Consider the following 16,912-nt stretch of genomic DNA (forward strand, 5'->3'; position numbering starts at 1 on the left):
TCTGTCCTATGGCCAACATGCATTTGATACCTTGCATGCTTGTTCAGGAGCTGGGGGTGCTGCTACCCACATTTGGGAAAACCAGGACACAAGAATGTGATCCTGATCAAACAAAGGTCTTATCCTTCCTATGGACCCGGAAAGAGTTCATGGTCCAATGAGAGAGGACCAGGGGAGAGGAGCTGGACAGGGTTTATTGCTAAGGCGTTTAAAATGTTTTGCACAAACAAATGTCATTAATATAATTAAAATGAGAAGAAAATTATATATGGGGATTGGGGGTGGATATTTATAGGAAGATATAAGGAACTGACTCAAATTTACAAGTTTAAGAGCCTTTTCCCAGGAGGTAAAATGGTGAACAAATATGAATTGGCAGTGCTCGAAGTAAGATAGCCAAGCCATCAACTGATGTAAGGGGGGAGAAAGCTCCAAATTGCTAATAATTAGAGAAACGCAAATGAAGGTCCCCCCTCACATTCCTCAGGTAGGCAGCATTGACTAGAAGAGGGAAAATGAGAAACATTGGAGGGGCTGTGAGTAAACTGGCTCCTATGTGCCAGGTTGGTGAAGTCCTAAACCAATGTAGCCAGTTGGGAGAGCAATTTGGAACATGTCCCCAAAGTCAAGGAACTGTGCCTGGTTCCATGTAAACCCAGGATGGTTTAGCTGATGCAGAGGCCTGAGGGGATCCAGAATCATTTATACAGTGGCAGCAGAAGAGCAGTCTGTGCTGGAATAAGTGGGTTCCTTAATTGAATTGAATAATACAGTGAGTAACCATGATTCCAAGAGGACTGGGGAGGAAGAGTTACCTGCTTCCTGACAGCGTGCTGAGAAGCAGGAGGTGCCATTGCAGAAATGGCTGGTGGAAGTGAACAACGGATACCTGTTGTTCTTTTCAATGGGAAGGTGACTGTGGGGAGAGAAAGGGAGCCTAGCAGCTGGAAGGCAGGGAGGCATCTTGGATTTCCTTTAGGAATTTGTGTAACTTGGGGGGAGGTGAGGGTCATTTCTGCTAGGTAGGGGGTTACCGAGTCGGCTGAGATCTGGCCTGTGGGATGTGCAACATTCCCCCTCCTTGTGAAACCTGTAGATGCAGTTTTATTTGTAATCTGACTTAGTTTACCTAAAGAGTCTGTTCAGCTTTGTTTCCTTAGGAGGTGTGTGAGATTTTGATTGTTTAAGTTTTTCTAACTTGTATGCCATTGAGGGAAGCATGGGATTATGGATATAGTTTCTTTAACTTCTATAGCCCAAAAGAATGTAGTGTGCAAATGGATGATTTTTCTGTCACAAACATAAATTTTGTCTTTAAAAGCCTCTTTGGAATCCTAATCTTTGTTCTCTTTTTTAAATGCTGAATTTCTGTGTAAGTCTAATAAAAGCTAGGTAAAAAACTGCTAAAGTTGGGGCGGCCTGGTAGCACATCGAGTAAGAGCAGGGGCCCCGTGTCTCCATGACCTGCGGAATCGAATCCAGGCTCAGACACTGAGCACCAACCCAGAAACACCTGGCCGTGTAACCTTGAGCAAGTTACTTAACCCCAATTGCTTAAAAAAAAACCAAACTGCTAAAGTTGTCTCATGTTTTGGTCCCCCTGATTCCCCGCCCCCCCTTTGCGGGTCAGTCAGTTTTAGCAGGAAATTAGATGCAAAAGGAATTCAGGATGACGTCAAGTCGCCCACAAACCGCCCCAAAGCTCACAGGACGGAACTTGCGGACGCGTCCGACTTCACCAAAGCGGACCTCCAGTAACAGTGCTCTGGGTATCACTGGGCCAGGCCCACAGCCCTCGGCAGGGGCGCTGCCTGTGGGCTTAGGGGAACTGGGCGTGTCCTTGAGCTAGCCTGAGCTCAAACCCCGTGGTGGGAAAAAGAGGTTCCGCCTCCTGCCCCGGCCCCCAGGGGCCTCTCCGCTGGGCTCCCGAAGCTAGTCCGAGGTCACCTGAGAGAGTCTGTACCTCTCCTCCCCTCCCCATGCCTTTCCCTTTTCCCCTTCCCCGAGCTGCAGGCCGGCCTTTCCCAGAAGCGTGCACCCTGCAGCAGCCTTCCCCTGGCCTGGGTAACGTGCCCCGTGTGCTCAGAGAAGGGCGAGGACGGCTGCGCGCTGGAGCTGGACAGCTCCCTCGGTCTAGAGTGGGAGCCGCGGGGGGCGTGCGTTCTCGGGCCGGCCTCCTCTCTGCGAGTCTGCTCTGTTCCTTGGGCCGAGCCGGCGGTGGGCAGCCAGGGGGCCGGGACCAAGCCCGCCTCTGACCCGCACGGTCTGAGTGACCCTGAGCGAGTCACTTCCCCGCCACTGCCTCAGTGTCCTCACGTGTGAAATGCGCTGGAGGAGGAAAGGGCCCCCGGGTCTGTGCCAGGAGACCCCAGATGGGGTGGGGGTGGGGGTCTGACTGAGCAACAGGAACCAGCTTGTAGACTGGAATAATGGCTGTATTTACTTTTGCTAAATTAGGAATAAAATAAATTAAGGTGCAAAAGTCTCATTAATCAAGTCAAGCTTCCCTCCCCAAGTAAAACCTAGAAAATGTCCCTGCCCCTCCCACACACGGTCCCCTGAGGATGACAGTGGTCCCGGCTGGGGCCAGACCCTCCTCTGGGGCCTCTCTTAACCGCCACAGCCCAACCGAGAGGAGGGAGAGGAGCAGGCGTGGGCGGGGTCCAGCTCTGTGCACGTGGTGGGGCGGGGTTTGGGGCCGGGAGAGAGCGCCAAGCATGCGCACACGTGCCTCCAGCTTGCAGACTACATTTCCCAGAAGGCGCTACGAGCGAGTCTCTAGCTCAGCAGGGCGGGTTCCGGCATGGAATCACGTGCGCACCACTTCCCTTCCCCGTCCTCTGGAGCCACCTCTTGTGCCGAGGCCTGTGTCAGGGACCAAGGTGAGTAAGGGCTGGAGCCTGGCAGCGGGCGGGGAGGGGACCCGACGTCTGGCTTCGGATCCTCATGGAGGGCGGGGGTGGGAGGGAGGGCCAGGAGGAACCGTGGTGTGGGCGGTGATCTGAACATGGGAGCGAGGGCGCCCATTGGTTAGCGTGAGGGCTGGAGCCAATCAGCGGTGCGGTTTCGGCCGTGGCCTTCGTCATCAGCTGACAGGCAGAATATACCCTTCAGGCGGCCCCTCCCTCTCACGTGTCTCCGCCCCCTCACGCCCAGGTCCCACCCCTAGGCGGGGCCTGCCCTTCTCCCTGTGCTGGGGATGCTTCCCCTGCGTCGCCAGCCTCCCATACCCATCTCCTTGGACTGGGGGCGGGGCGGGCCTCCCCAGACCTGAGAATCCCAGTGGGGTCCAAGGCAGACGGCCCCGCCCATCCTGGGAGGTGCCCTCCGGGGGCTGAGCCAGCCTGGGTCCCAGGCTTCCCCCCACCCAGGCTCCACCTGGACTGGCTTTAGAGCTTGTTGATTGACTGACTGCGGTCGGACGGGTTTTCTTCTGTCTGTCTCCCAGGCCTGCTGCAGAATGAACGAATGCAGGAATAAGCGCAGGGGTGAATACGTGCGCTGCCCGCGCTGGCCCCGGCCCAGAAGCCTGAAGGGGGAGGGGGGGGGGGGGGGTGGGCGGCCAGGCATGCCAGGAGCCCGGCCCGGGGGTCCCCGCCTGGGCAGCCTGGGGAGGCTGGAGCCGATGGGCAGCCGGAGGGGGGTGGGCGGGCGGCCAGCGGGGACCCTGGGGCGGAAGGCGGCTTTCAGAGGAGTGGGGCTCCTGCCCAGGTGATGCGGGCTTATTTGGGGCCTTTCAGTGGAGAAGGGCAGTGGGAGCTGGGCAGTAAACGCACATTGAAATTATTTTCCAAAGGAAACAGTAGCAATTTGGGGCTGCAGGAAGCCCGCTCAGTGCGGAGAAGGAAGGCAGCTGTGGGCAGCCGACCTCTGGGATGGGCCTTGGTGGTGTCTCAGAAGACAGGCCTTTATCCAGATAACAGTCTCCAGCCCTGAACCCGGGGAGAGACTGAGCCAGTCACTCGTGGAAGAGGACAAGTGAGCCAAAAGGGCCTTAAAGTCTGTGTCTGGGCAGATCAGAGCCCATGGGAATGGCCAGTGTTGGAAGGACAGACCCTGGAAGGCCCTAGGGAGCCACAGGAGCTTATGGAGGAGGGAAGGACGGGATTGCATCTGCTCCTTAGGGAATTCCCTTTGGAGGCTGAATGGAGAAGCACTGGAGCGGGGAGAGACTGAGGCAGGCAGACCCGGCCACCCCCTGCAGCAGCCAGTGCCATGGCCCATGTGTGAGGGCCAAGGGTCTGCACCAAGCTGGGGTGGGGCAGGAGAGAGCAGGGGGTGTGTTGGAGAGGTGCTGGGAGGGCAGAAACAGCTTGGAAGCAGATTGAATGTGGGGGTGGGGCCTGGGGCCTCTGTAGTGATGGGGAGTTTGGAGGAGAGAAGAGTGTGGGGAAAATACCAACCACAAAGATCATGGTGCCGGTGGTAGTAGCAGCAGCTGCTGCAGCTTCTGTAACACCACTGTGCCAGGCGCCTCACGAACAGCCTGGGGGGAGGTGCTCTTGCCCCATTTTGCAGATGAGGAGACTGAAGCAAACAGGTGAATCATCTTGCCCAAGGTTTCACAGATAGTAAGTGTCTGAGGCTGTACTGGAACTCGGCTTCCGCACTCCAGGCACCAGCAGCTGCCCCAGAAGAATGGGAGCCTGGGCTCCGTCCTGGGCACATTCACCCCTGACCGTTCAATAGGCAGTTGGAGACGTGAGGACAGAGGTCAGGGCTCACAGATGGACCGAAGACAGACAGACCAGACAGCTGAATCCCTGAGAGCTGACAGAGGGAGGCTTTGGGGAATGCTGAGAGTCAGCCGGGCAGATGAGACTGAGAAGGGGCCCTGCAGTTAGTTGTGATTACGCAGTGACTACTGAACAGGTTAGAACCCTGGGCCCCCCCGCTCAAGGCGAGGCCCTGGGAAAGCCCACATGTATCTGTTGTTTCAGGGCTCTGTGACCTTCCGGGACGTGGCTGTGGACTTCACCCCAGAGGAGTGGCAGCACCTGGGCCCTGCCCAGAAGGAGCTGTACCGGGAGGTGATGCTGGAGAACTACCGGAACCTGGTGTGCCTGGGTGAGGACCCTGGGATCTGCCTGGGCAGGATCTGTTTCCTCCCTTGTTGGTAAATGTGGAGGAGGTCTGAGTGCCCAGTGACCGGAGCGCCCACGTGGGAGGGTCCGGCCAGTGCACCTGCATCCAGACGGCTCGATACCCTTGTCCATGAGACTGTCCCTTCCTCCCCAGAGATGCAGGGAGCCTCGAGTCCCCTCCCAGTCCCCCAGAACCATAGTAGAGAAGCCTCTGAAGACCTTTGCCCCCTTCAGGCTCTTCCTCCCAGCAGGGGCAGAACTGAATTCTGAGCTGGAGCTCTATTCTCATCTCTTCTCTATTTCCAATGGGCAGGACTGGCCCTGTCTACACAAGGTGTGATTGAGCATCTGGAAAGAGGGGAAGCACCTTGGGCGCTGGAGGGAGATGTCCCAGGAGCCCACGGCCCAGGTGAGGAGATGGGGCAGGCTGGGCTGGGCCGGGCCGGCTGGCCACAGGGGAAGGTGCTATCCCAACATGGGATGGGCAGCTCCCAGTCTGGGGGTGGGGCTCCAGGCCCTCGTTTGCTCTTTGGAGACCTGCTGGGGGGAGTTTTGATCCCCGCCCCCTCCTGGGGAGTGTCTCTGCCTTAACATGTTTGCACTGATTTGGCATAGATTGGGAAGGGCAGATTCTGGCAGGATTGGTGACTGCACCCCAGTGTTTTTTCCTCTTCATTCTGGACACAGTCACTTTCAGTCCCTGAGGAAACAGTGTCTTTCCTCTGCCAGCTTCAAGAACTGAACCCATTGTCCACATGTAGTCTGAGCAGCACAGAGAAGCAGACCCTCACCTCCCTTCCCTGTGCTCACATTCCACTGCTGACTTGTAGGGAGCTTGCAGGCCACTGAGACCTCCAGATCTTTTTCAGACCAGCTGTGGGTTGGTGATGCCTCTCCCTCTTCTGCCTGGTACTTGTGAAGTCAGCATTCAGACCCACGGCAAAATTGCCATATGTCGTCTCGTGCTCCCCGCGTCCAGCTCACCGCAGGGCTCCAATGTCTTGAGACCTTTCTGGATCCCAGCCATGCTGTGCAGTGGGGGCTTTAGGCCTTCTTCTCAATTCTATGTCACCTGCAGACTTAATGCGCCCCTATCCACGTCATTAATAAAAATGTTACACAGCACGGGGCCAAACACCATTATCCGTGGCCCTCCCCTGGAGTCCTCCTGCCAAGTGCAGGGGTATGGCCAGCTCTGAATCCGAGTCACTGCTCCATTATCTAGGAGAGACTTGTCCCAAAGCTGACAAAATCTGGGCAGACTCTAAACATCATTGCCCTTGTCTCACTGCTTAGGTCAGTGTGGTCTGAGATGTTTGGATGAGGCCAAGCTGGGTCTCAGAAATGACTTCTTCCTTTTCTGAGAGTCTAGTACCCATCTCTTTAAAAATATGCCCTAGAATTCCACAAGGAAGCAGTTAGTCCTGTTGGCCTTTGCTTCAGATTCTGTTCTTTCTCCCCCGTTGACCAATGGGCCCTCAGTGTGCCCCTCTGGCCTGCAGGGACACTTCCATTCTCTTTGGGAGCCCCTCGGGGTGTCCCCCCTGGATCTATGCACCCTGGCTCTCTGTCTCACTCATCTTGGGCCTCTCTCCCCTGCTGCCTCTTGTCCCCATGGCAAAGGTCCTGGGCAGGGAAAAGGAAAGCACAGAGCATTGAGCCCCTGTGCCTTCCTTCTGCTGTTGGCTTTCACTGGCCCTGCCCCCTCTTGGGTCCTCTCGTTTGTCACAGCGGAGCTTTCCGCTGCCCTTGGCATCCCTCAGTGGCCTCATCTTAACTCCCGTCTTCCCCCCGCTCTTCTGTCTCCTGAGGAATGACTCCAAGTTAGGCCGTGAGTTCTCTGTGCACCTGCCTTGGTCACTCCAGACAACTCCCAGTCTTCTTTCTCATGAGGATTGTTTACCTTTGGGACTGATGATAGTATCTGCCATTTGTGCGGCACTCTGGGGTTTGCTAAGAGCTTTACACATGTCATCTCACTTGGCTACTTTCCATAATAAATTCCCACAGGATCAAGCAGAAATGCTCTCTTTGGCATTTAGTGCTTTTCATACCCTGCTGTCTTGCTGAGGGTGCCATCAGGTTTTCGGCTTCGGTGCAGCTCCCCATTCTCACCCATCTCAGACATCCGGATGTCCTATACGTTGGTCGGGACCTTTGGGAAGTTTTGGATGCCCTATGGCAAAGGCACCCAAAGAGAAGACTTTTCTGAACCTCCAGTGGGATTGCCTTGTGCACAAAAGTGGCCCCTGGAGACATTTTGTCTGAACATCAAGTTGGATGACCCTTTTGTGCTGAAAGGACTCAATGAGGAATTTTCTCCCCTCACTGGAGGGTGAGAGAGTGACTTTCAGTTGGGCTCAGGTCTTTGGTCCATGGGGATAAAGAGGAAAGCCCACCATGGCCCAGGAGCTTTGTAGGGATCATACTCTCTCCAAGAGTAAGAGGCTCTTTGGGTTGGGAAAGGCACCAAGACAGCCTGTAGTCTGGGAGGATTTTATAAAATATCTGTTATTATATAGACATTGTGTTTTTGGAGGTAAGGAAGAACATGAATCTCCCAGTTGTTTGTGAATTGTGCTCCACAGATATTTTTCCAGTAACTCTTTAGTATGAGTCATTTATCATATAATATTATATAATTATATATTATATTATATGATAAGAAGTATTTATTGAGTGCCTACTATACGCAAGGCCCTTGTTACCTCTAGGAAAGTACGAGGAATTAGAAAAGGACAATGCTTGAACCTCCCCAAGTCACTAGAGAACTTGCCAGGATTTGGGACAGAAACACTGATTTGCCTGAGGACGAACAAATATTTAAGTGGGAGTCAGGAGAGGAGATCCTTAGAGTGGGAGTTTCAAATCTGGCTTGATTAAGGTAATCCCAGAAGGCCCAGACAAGTGATTCAGTCAGTTCATCCAAAGTGTAAATCCTTTATTTGAGAGGAATGAAGTGTTTTAATCATTGGGAGCATGCCAGATGAACCCCACAGGGAATACCTTGTGATTGATTGAAAGAATCAGGTGCAGGCCAGACAGGTGGTGGCAAAGTCCCAGCCAAGTTCCTAAGAGGGAGATCACGTCGGGGGAGAGCTTCTGTCCCTTTCTTCCCCTCCCCACCCCCCCAGCCTTCCCCCAGCAAGCAGGTGAATTTGGGGGATCCGAAAGTCCCGCTAGATAGCCTGCTGCCTCCCAGAGTCAGTAGCAGAGACCACCAGAGGGTAGCAGTGGTTGATGAGAGAGTAAGCATTTGCAAACAGATGTGGAAAGATTCACCAGAGGATGGGGGCAGCTTCCAGTATCTGACCCCTTGTAAGGGACCCTCCCATATCTCAGACTCTCAACCCAGCAAAGGGGAACTGATGAGTATTTGCAAAAAGGGGAAAGGGACTGCAGTAACCAGGAGCTGTGATAAGGCAGCCAGGGGCACCATCAGGCATAGGACGCCAGGCCTGGAGTCAGGAAGACCTGAGCTCAGATGTGGCCTCAGACACTAACTAGCCATGTGGCTCTAGGCAAGTCACCTGTAATTACCTCATTTATCTGTAAAATGAGGATGAGAGCGCCCACTTCCCAAGGTTGTCTTAAGGATCAAATGAGATTGAATTTGTAAAACTATAGGAGTTCAGATGCTGCTGCTGATGCTGTGTTCTGCTCTCCTCAGGGACCCTTCTATGTAAAAGGAAGGTGGTTCTCTAGTTTGTGGGGAATGTCTGATTCCAGCTTTTCTACTCCACCTGTTTAACAAGTGGCCTTTGCTAAAAAGCTAATTGAGCCCACTGGTACTTATCAGAGGGAAATACAATAGGGGATGCTTGTGAATGACAGTAATACGGATCCTAGCAGCTCAGGGTGACCCCTAGAACCTTGAGGGGTACAGTAGTCAGCTGCCTTCTGGGGACCTGGTCTACCAATGTGAGTGGCAGTGGGAATGCTGCCAGATGGTGTGTTATACTGTGATTATGAAGGAAGGAAATGAGAATGATTGGTCAAAGTGTCTTGATGTACATTTAGAGGAAGTAACTGGGTAAAAAAGTTTCTAATATTTATATATTGAAATTCATTAACTTAAAGTTACTAAGAAAATTTTAGTTATTCATATTGATGTTCAACATTGTTTCTCATGGTTATTTAATTTTTAAAGAATGTGGACTGACCTTAGAGCCAAAAACTTTTATGATTAAGGCATAAGGAATAAGGAGGAGGTATTTACATTTTCCCCCTTCTTTCCAGGTTCAGAGATAAGGCCTGAAACCAAGGTGTCATCTCCCAAGCTGAGCCTTTCTGTGGCAGTATCCAGTCAGAGATTACCAAAGGGTAGTCCTCGTATCTCCAATTCAGGAAACGTCTGGGAATGTGATCCTGGGGTAGAAACAAAGAAGAGCGATCAGCAGAATAATCTCCATAAATATGATAAACATAGGAGGAGCTTTCGACTGAATACAAACAGAAAAAAAAGTCAAGTCTGTGCAAAGAAGGTCATTTATAAGTATCTTGAGCAGAGAAAATGCTCTGATTACAGTTCAGACCTCATTCGGTGTCAGAGACATAAGGCTACAGCAAAATCTTATGAATGTAACGAATGTGGGAAAGCCTTCCGGGGAAGCACCGGGCTCACTGGACACCAGAGAATTCACAGAGGAGAGAAACCTTATGAGTGCATTGACTGTGGGAAGGCCTTCCGATGGAACACCCAACTTACTGTACACCAGAGAATTCACACTGGAGAAAAACCATATGAATGTCATGAATGTGGGAAGGCCTTCTGTCGAAGTTCACAGCTTGCTGAACATCGTCGAATTCATACTGGAGAAAAACCTTATCGATGCAATGAATGTGGGAAGGCCTTCCGCCGGAGCACACAGCTTAGTGTGCATAAGAGAATTCATAGCGGAAAGAAACCCTATGAATGTAATGGATGTGGGAAGTCCTTCCACCAGAGAAAGGGACTTACTCAGCATGAGATAATTCATACTCGAGATAAAGCTCATAAATGTAATGAATGTGGGAAGGGTTTTCGAAGGTTCTCACAGCTTTCTGAACATCAGAAAGTTCATACTGGAGAGAAGCCTTATGGATGTGATGAATGTGGGAAGGCCTTTAGTCGGAGCACACAACTTGCTATACATCAGAGAATTCACACTGGAGAGAAACCTTATGAATGTAACGAGTGTGGGAAAGCCTTCTGCTGGAGCACACAACTTACAATGCACCAGAGAATTCATACTAGAGAGAAACTTTTTGAATGTAATGAATGTGGGAAGACCTTCCACCAGAGTGCATTGCTTACTCGACATCAGATCATTCATACTGAAGAGAAATCTTATGAATGTTCTGCATGTGGGAAGTGCTTCCGCCGAAACATAGAACTTACCCGACATCAGTCAGTTCACACTGGGGAAAAACCTTATGAATGCAATGAATGTGGGAAGACTTTCCGTCTGAGCACAGGATTACATCTACACCAGAGAATTCATACTGGAGAAAAACCTTATGAATGTAGCGAATGTGGGAAAACCTTCCGCCGAAACACAGAGCTTACTCGTCACCAGAGAGTTCACACTGGAGAGAAACGTTATGAATGCAATGAATGTGGAAAAGCCTTTAGCCGAAGCACAGGACTTACTGAACATCTGACGATTCACACAGGAGAGAAACCTTATAAATGTAAGGAATGTGGGAGGACCTTCCGTCTGAGCAAGCACCTCACTCAGCATTACAAAATTCACAATGGAGAAAAGCCTTATGACGGGAAAAGATAATAACTCTAATAATCAGAATGTATTCAGCTAAAGTGCACTTGCCTGGAAATTAGAGAATTCATGCCACCTGCGAATTATTTGGGAATGGCTACTATGTGCAGTGGAGAACTGTTATGCACCAAGAAATGATATGTGTGAGGAATTCAGCGAAACTTGAGAAGACTGGTATGGACTGATTCAGAGTGAAGTAGGCAGAACCAGAAGACCAGTATACACTGTGAATACCGTGATGCAAATGGAAAGACTACAAGGAAGTTGAAATTTGAGTAATTATAGTGGCTAAATTTGGTCCCAGAGAACAGATAATGAAACATACCCTCCTCCCCTCGGCAGAAAGGTGAGGGGTTACAGGGATAGAATGAGAGCTCAGTTCTTGGGTAGGGGTATATATCTAGATATGACCGATATAAAGACGCAGTTCATAATCTTTTTCAGAAAAGCCAAACCTACAGGAAATCCCCAAATAGATGGAGCAAATCCCTGTTAAATTTCCCACAGCTTCCTTCCTCCAACACTCACACTTACAGCTGATGATGTAAACTCTTAATTTACTAAGGATGGCAGCTGGTGGGTATTTTCTCTTTCAGCTGCACTCACCACAACTTAAAATCCTCAACTTGTGTCTCTGGTTCTTTTCCTGTATCCCTAATTTCGCTGCTTCTGCTAATTCCAAGACCTTTCTCTTGCAAGCATCCTTTGCCTCTGCAGAACCTTAAATCCAGAATCTATCCTTTGCTGGATCTTTTCCAGCTACTTGCTCAGATATTAATAAACTCACATACTCACAAGCGCACAAAACAACAACCTCACAAACCTCTCCTGAACTCACTACCTCATCCGACTAGTCACCCATCTCTTTTTCCCTTCACTGTCAAATCAGACTTTCAAAAAAGCTGCCTACATCCAATAATAACAGGAGCTTAACTTTCCATGCCTTTAAAGGTTTATGAGGGACTTTACTTATCTGGTTTCATCCTCACAAAGACTTTGTGGCATAATTTCTACAAGTATTATTATCCCGATTTTATAGATGAGGAACCAAGCTTAGAGAAGTTGAGAGTTGCCCGTGGTCACGTGAGTGTCCTGCCTGTAGTGTATCCCCGCTGGCCAGATCTTCAACTTGTGACTTGTGTTGTAACTCCTCTATTGAAATTGTTCTCTCAGAAGTCAGCAGCGGTCTTCTAAAAGCCAAGTCCAATGGCCTCCCACAAAGTCTTCATCCTCTATGAAGAATATGATCCTGTTGACCATACCTCCCCTTCCCATTGTCTTTACCACATCATGTGCTTTCCTCCCAGCAACCCCAGAGGTAGAACAAGGATCATCACCACCATTTTATAGATAAGGGAACTGGGACCTGAAACGTTTGAGTCGTGTGCTCATGGTCTAGTAGGCAGTTATTTTCAGATGCAGAATTCAAGCCTTGTCTTCTTGACTCCAACACTTTCCACTCTGCTGTGTGAGTCCCCTTTCATCTTTGCCTGCCCCTTGTTCCTTTCTCAAGGCCATACCATGTGTGTTCCCCTTTGATCTTATTATCTTCTCTCGGTAATCTTAGGAATCCATTTGTCTCCAAGGTTGCAAGTGAAGCGGATGAGCCTTGTATTTCCAGACATCGTTTTAGTGCAGAGCACCAGCTGAGTGCCACCTTTTCTCTCAGCGGCATCCCCTATTTACCCAGTCTCTCATCTATTCATGATAACTGCCTTCAAGAGTTGTAAGGGGGAGAGGAGCAAGACTTACTCTGCTTGGCCTCAAAGGGTTGAAATACGGTTGCTCTGGGCTGCAGAAGCAGATCTAGGACCGATGTCCAGAACGTATGTTCCAGTAAGGCCGTGTCCAGGGGTCCTCTCCGTTCAGTGTCTGTGCCAAGGCTGGCTGACTGCATCAGGGGTGTTGTAGAGGGGTCGTTGTTCTGGCACGGGTTGGACAACATGTTCCCAAGGTCCCTTCCAACTCACCATCAGTGAGAGGGAAAGCATTTCTCACTTCGTTCTGTTCAAATCTCTAGCAGCTTGGAAGCCAGGGTCAGGTGGGCAATTTGTTGGATGTTTAGACCTCATGTCATTCCATTTGGCCTTTTTCATTTAAGCTTGTTGTCTCTGAGAGGGGGAAGGAAAAAAGAATACTTCATAGATGCTTGGGCATCTGTGTGAACTATTACTGTGGAACTGGGGCCTCAGGAGTAGAGCAGAGCCTGGACAGGATATAGCAGGGTTGAGGTGGGTGATTTAGGAAAAGTCTGGGCTGGGTGGGATCTCAGTAAGAACATCACCCTTCCTCGTGGTTGGAGGACTTGGTCAATGATCCCCTTCTTCCTGTTTCCCCAGCTTCCTGCCTGAACCTGAGATTCAGGCTGCCCCATTCCACCACCCTGTGCCTTCCCTTCATGGCCCTTGCCACATAGAAGTGGTGGTGCCTCCATCAGCTAAGGGATCTTGTCAGAGAAGCAGCTACTCAGTCCCTGCTTGAGTTATTGATGGGGAGGGGAAGATTCCTCAGAACATCTTCATCCCAGTTCTGTTGAAAATGTTCCATACAACAAATAGAGGAAATCACACACATTTCTGAGAGCTCTCTCCTCTGTAGATGAGTAGTCAAAAGACAAGCAGCTAAGTACGGATCAGCGATAACCTACCTGAAAAGCTGTTCAGTCCTCTCAGAATTAGAGAAATCCACATGAACACGATGGTTGTCCCATTTCCTCTGCTGGCTTGCCCTCCTCTTACCTTTGTCCCCTTTTCATCTGGTGACTTCTCTCTCTATATATATACAGATGGAACCAGATCCCACTCGTCCTCTCCACGCCCCCACAAGCTCTAGTCCTGGACATCCCCTCCCCTCCGCCAAACTTACCTGCTAACCCTTGGTGCCTCCATTCCCTCCTCTCACTCTCCCTTTACGCGTGTGGCCTTAACTGAGCCAGTTCTCCCCAAGGTTCCCAGTGATGTGTTCATCCTTCCCATGTGATGGCCGCATTGCTGGGGCCTCTTCCCAGTCCTTCCCGCAGCTTTCTGTGCCTCCTCCTCCTGGACGCGTCTCTTTTGGGTACCATACCGCCTGATTTTCCTTCTGTCTTTCCTGGTCTCCTTTGTTCTATCATTGTCCCACCTCCTGACTGTGCTCCTGAAGACTCCTGTCCTGGGCCCCCTTCTCTCTGCCCTCTCTGTTGACGCCACTACCCGTGGATTAAACTCTGTGCAGACTGTTCCTTTACGTGCCTAGCCCCCTTCTCTTTGCTGAGCTTCAGGCCTGCATCACATCTATTGTACAGGCATCTCAAACTTACCATCACCCCCCCCCAATAAAAGCCCTTTAACCCCACCTCTCCTCCAGATTTCCCTATTACTGTCATCCTTCCTGGTCCTTAGGTTCTCAGGCCCTTGAGTTATATTCATGGCAGCATCTTGCTCCCTCAGCCTCCCCCGCCATGTCCAGTGAACAGTCCTGGCCCCTGTCCTGCCCCGCAAGCCTCTTGCATCCCCTTCTCAGCCATAGCACATGCTCGTAAGCTCTTGCGTGTATCAACGCTGCGGTTTTCTACTTGGCCCCTGCTTTCACGGACCTCTCCAACCCCTGTAGCTGCCATAGTAGCCTTCTAAAGACCAGGTCTGACTCTGTGCCTCCCTTGTCTAGGAAGCTTCCCAACTGTGCTCCTGAAGACTCCTGTCCTCTTGCCTCTCGGACAGCCTACAAACTCCCCAGCCTAACGTTTAAAGCATTTCTGTCTGTCTCCTGCCTTGTTTTACTTTAATCCTCTTCATGTACTGGATTGTTTCCGCCAAACTGGCCTTGCTGTTGCCTGAACTCCCACCTCTGTGCCTTTGATGAGGCTGTCCCCATGCCTGGTATGCAGTCCCTGCTCACATCAGCCCCTACAAGCCCTTCTTCCTTGAGGCTCAGCTTGGGTGTTGTCTTCCGGGCAGAGCTTCCCCCATGTCCCCAGTTATTAGGACTCTCCTCAAATGACCCGATACTCACTGGTCTGTGCCTAGGCATCTGTTGAGTGCAGTGTGAGCCGCTTAGTGCAGGGCCTGGCACATAGTAGGTGCTTCCTATTTGTTGGATTGAATTGAGAGCTGTTCATGTTCTTTGGCCCAGTGATTCACATTCTCAGACCTGGCAACTCTGAAAATGTTATTGTTTGTGAATAAAAATATTCCTGGTGAGTCTGGAGGGCAACATGATCCACAAGGTGGTGGACTAGACCTCTCCACCCCATCCTACCCCCAACAACGTGTGTACCAAAGATAAAGGAACTGCAGCTGTTTCCATGGTCTAGGACACCAAAAAGCTAAAATAATGTGTCCAGGAACTGATGCTCAGGGGCCCCACGTTCACTCAGGACCCCTCCCACACCCTCCATGCTAATGGCAGCAAGGCTGCAGGAGCAGAGCCAAAGACATGACACAGGCTTACATCAAAACTCACCCCTCAGGGGCGGCTGGGTGGCACAGTGAATAGAGCACCAGCCCTGGAGTCAGGAGGACCTGAGTTCAAATATGGCCTCAGACTTAACACTTATTAGCTGTGTGAACTTGGGCAAGTCACTTAACCCCAATTGCCCTCCCAAAAGCCAAAAACAAACCAAAAAACCCTCACCCTGGTCTTTCCTTCCTCTTTCTGCTGCCATGGAGACCCTAGCTGAAGACTGTGGAGGTTTTATCAGGCCTTCACAGCTGGCTTGACAACCACCCTTCAGGAGAAAAACCTGTGGGGGTGCTGCAACCCAGAAACACCAATGCTGCAGAGCTCTGCACCGCCAGTGCCCAAAGACGCAACTACCTGTGCCAGCAGACCTGGGCAGAGCTGTGAATGGTACGGCCATGTTGGAATCACTGTCTATACTCTTCGAACTAGAAAATTACTGGACTTTTACTCCAAAGTATTTACAGCAGCGCCTTTTATGATAACAAAGGTTTGGGAACAGATGAAACATCCAGCGAGTGGGGAATGGCCAGACACATGTGGCATGTGAATAAAATGTGATAATACTGCTATGAGAAGTCATGCGTGTAATAAATACAGAGAATGGAAAGATCTAAGGAGCTGAAGCAGAGACAAGTCAGATCAAAGAAAACAACATAAACAGGCCATACAATAATGTCACTGGAAAGGATGACACTTCCAAGAATCCAAAGTAAGTGTAATCGAGTAGGGCTGGAAGGAAGAACCCCCACCAGCCCTGTGGTGAAGGTGGCAGGGCCACGCATGTTACACATGGTGCATATTTTTGGACTTTCTCAGTGGGTTGATCACATATGCTGATTTTTTATCCTCTCTAAGAAAAAAAAGCAGTTTTTCATATGGGATGGCTCTTGGGGAAAGGGAGTGGAGACAGGATGGTGATGTAAGAAACAGAAGGCATCAGCAGAGTTACTTAAAATCATAAAAACAAACACACACACACACCTCCAGTGAGAGGACCAGACAAGGAGAAGACAGCCCAGTCCAGCTCTCCCCTGTAACTGCTCCACAAAGTCCTAGAAAGCGCACCAGACTGAAGCCTGATGAGGAAACCCAGGGTTTCAGTTTCAGTCCCCAGACTGGTCTGAAGGTGGCAGTGAAATCATTGGGGGGGCTCCTCAGACTAAGGGGGAGCCTGCAGTTTCTTTCTCAACTTGCACAACCATCTAGCTGATGGTGGTTGGGTCCAGCAACAATTCACTGGAGATCCAGGTAGGGCAAGCCCACAGTTGCGTTGCTCACTCATACCTGGGTCAGGAGCTTGCAAAGTTCAGACTAGGAACGGAGTGATCAGACTGAAGCCCAGATCAAAGCACTTTGGGCAGACAAAGTTTGCAGGTCTCCAGCCTGAGACTCATGAGGGACACAGCCCTCACTACCCAGAGAAAGTAGCAGCAAGACCTAAAATACAGAGCAGCCAGTTAAGGCCCAGACATCCCCTCCCAAAACATGCAGAGCTTAGCTCTGACACAAAGTTCAGATTTTGGAAGTAAATAAACAAAGTACCAAATGAGTACAAAAAGTACTCTCATCATAGAAGCCACTAGGTGGTGTCATGGCTAGAATGCCAGAACTGGAGTCAGTAAAATCTGA

At 50.6% G+C, this 16,912-nt stretch overlaps 1 pseudogene; it reads left to right on the forward strand.

Annotated features, from left to right (window-relative positions):
• Positions 1-3,568: 3,568 nt before the first annotated feature.
• On the forward strand, positions 3,569-15,852 carry LOC138167722 (zinc finger protein 708-like; annotated as a pseudogene).
• The last annotated feature ends 1,060 nt before the right edge of the window (positions 15,853-16,912 follow it).

Source organism: Petaurus breviceps, unplaced genomic scaffold (genome assembly GCF_028583685.1).
Source record: "Petaurus breviceps papuanus isolate PSGF00001 unplaced genomic scaffold, PetGlider_PUasm1.0 287, whole genome shotgun sequence".
NCBI classification, from domain to species: Eukaryota; Metazoa; Chordata; class Mammalia; order Diprotodontia; family Petauridae; genus Petaurus; species Petaurus breviceps.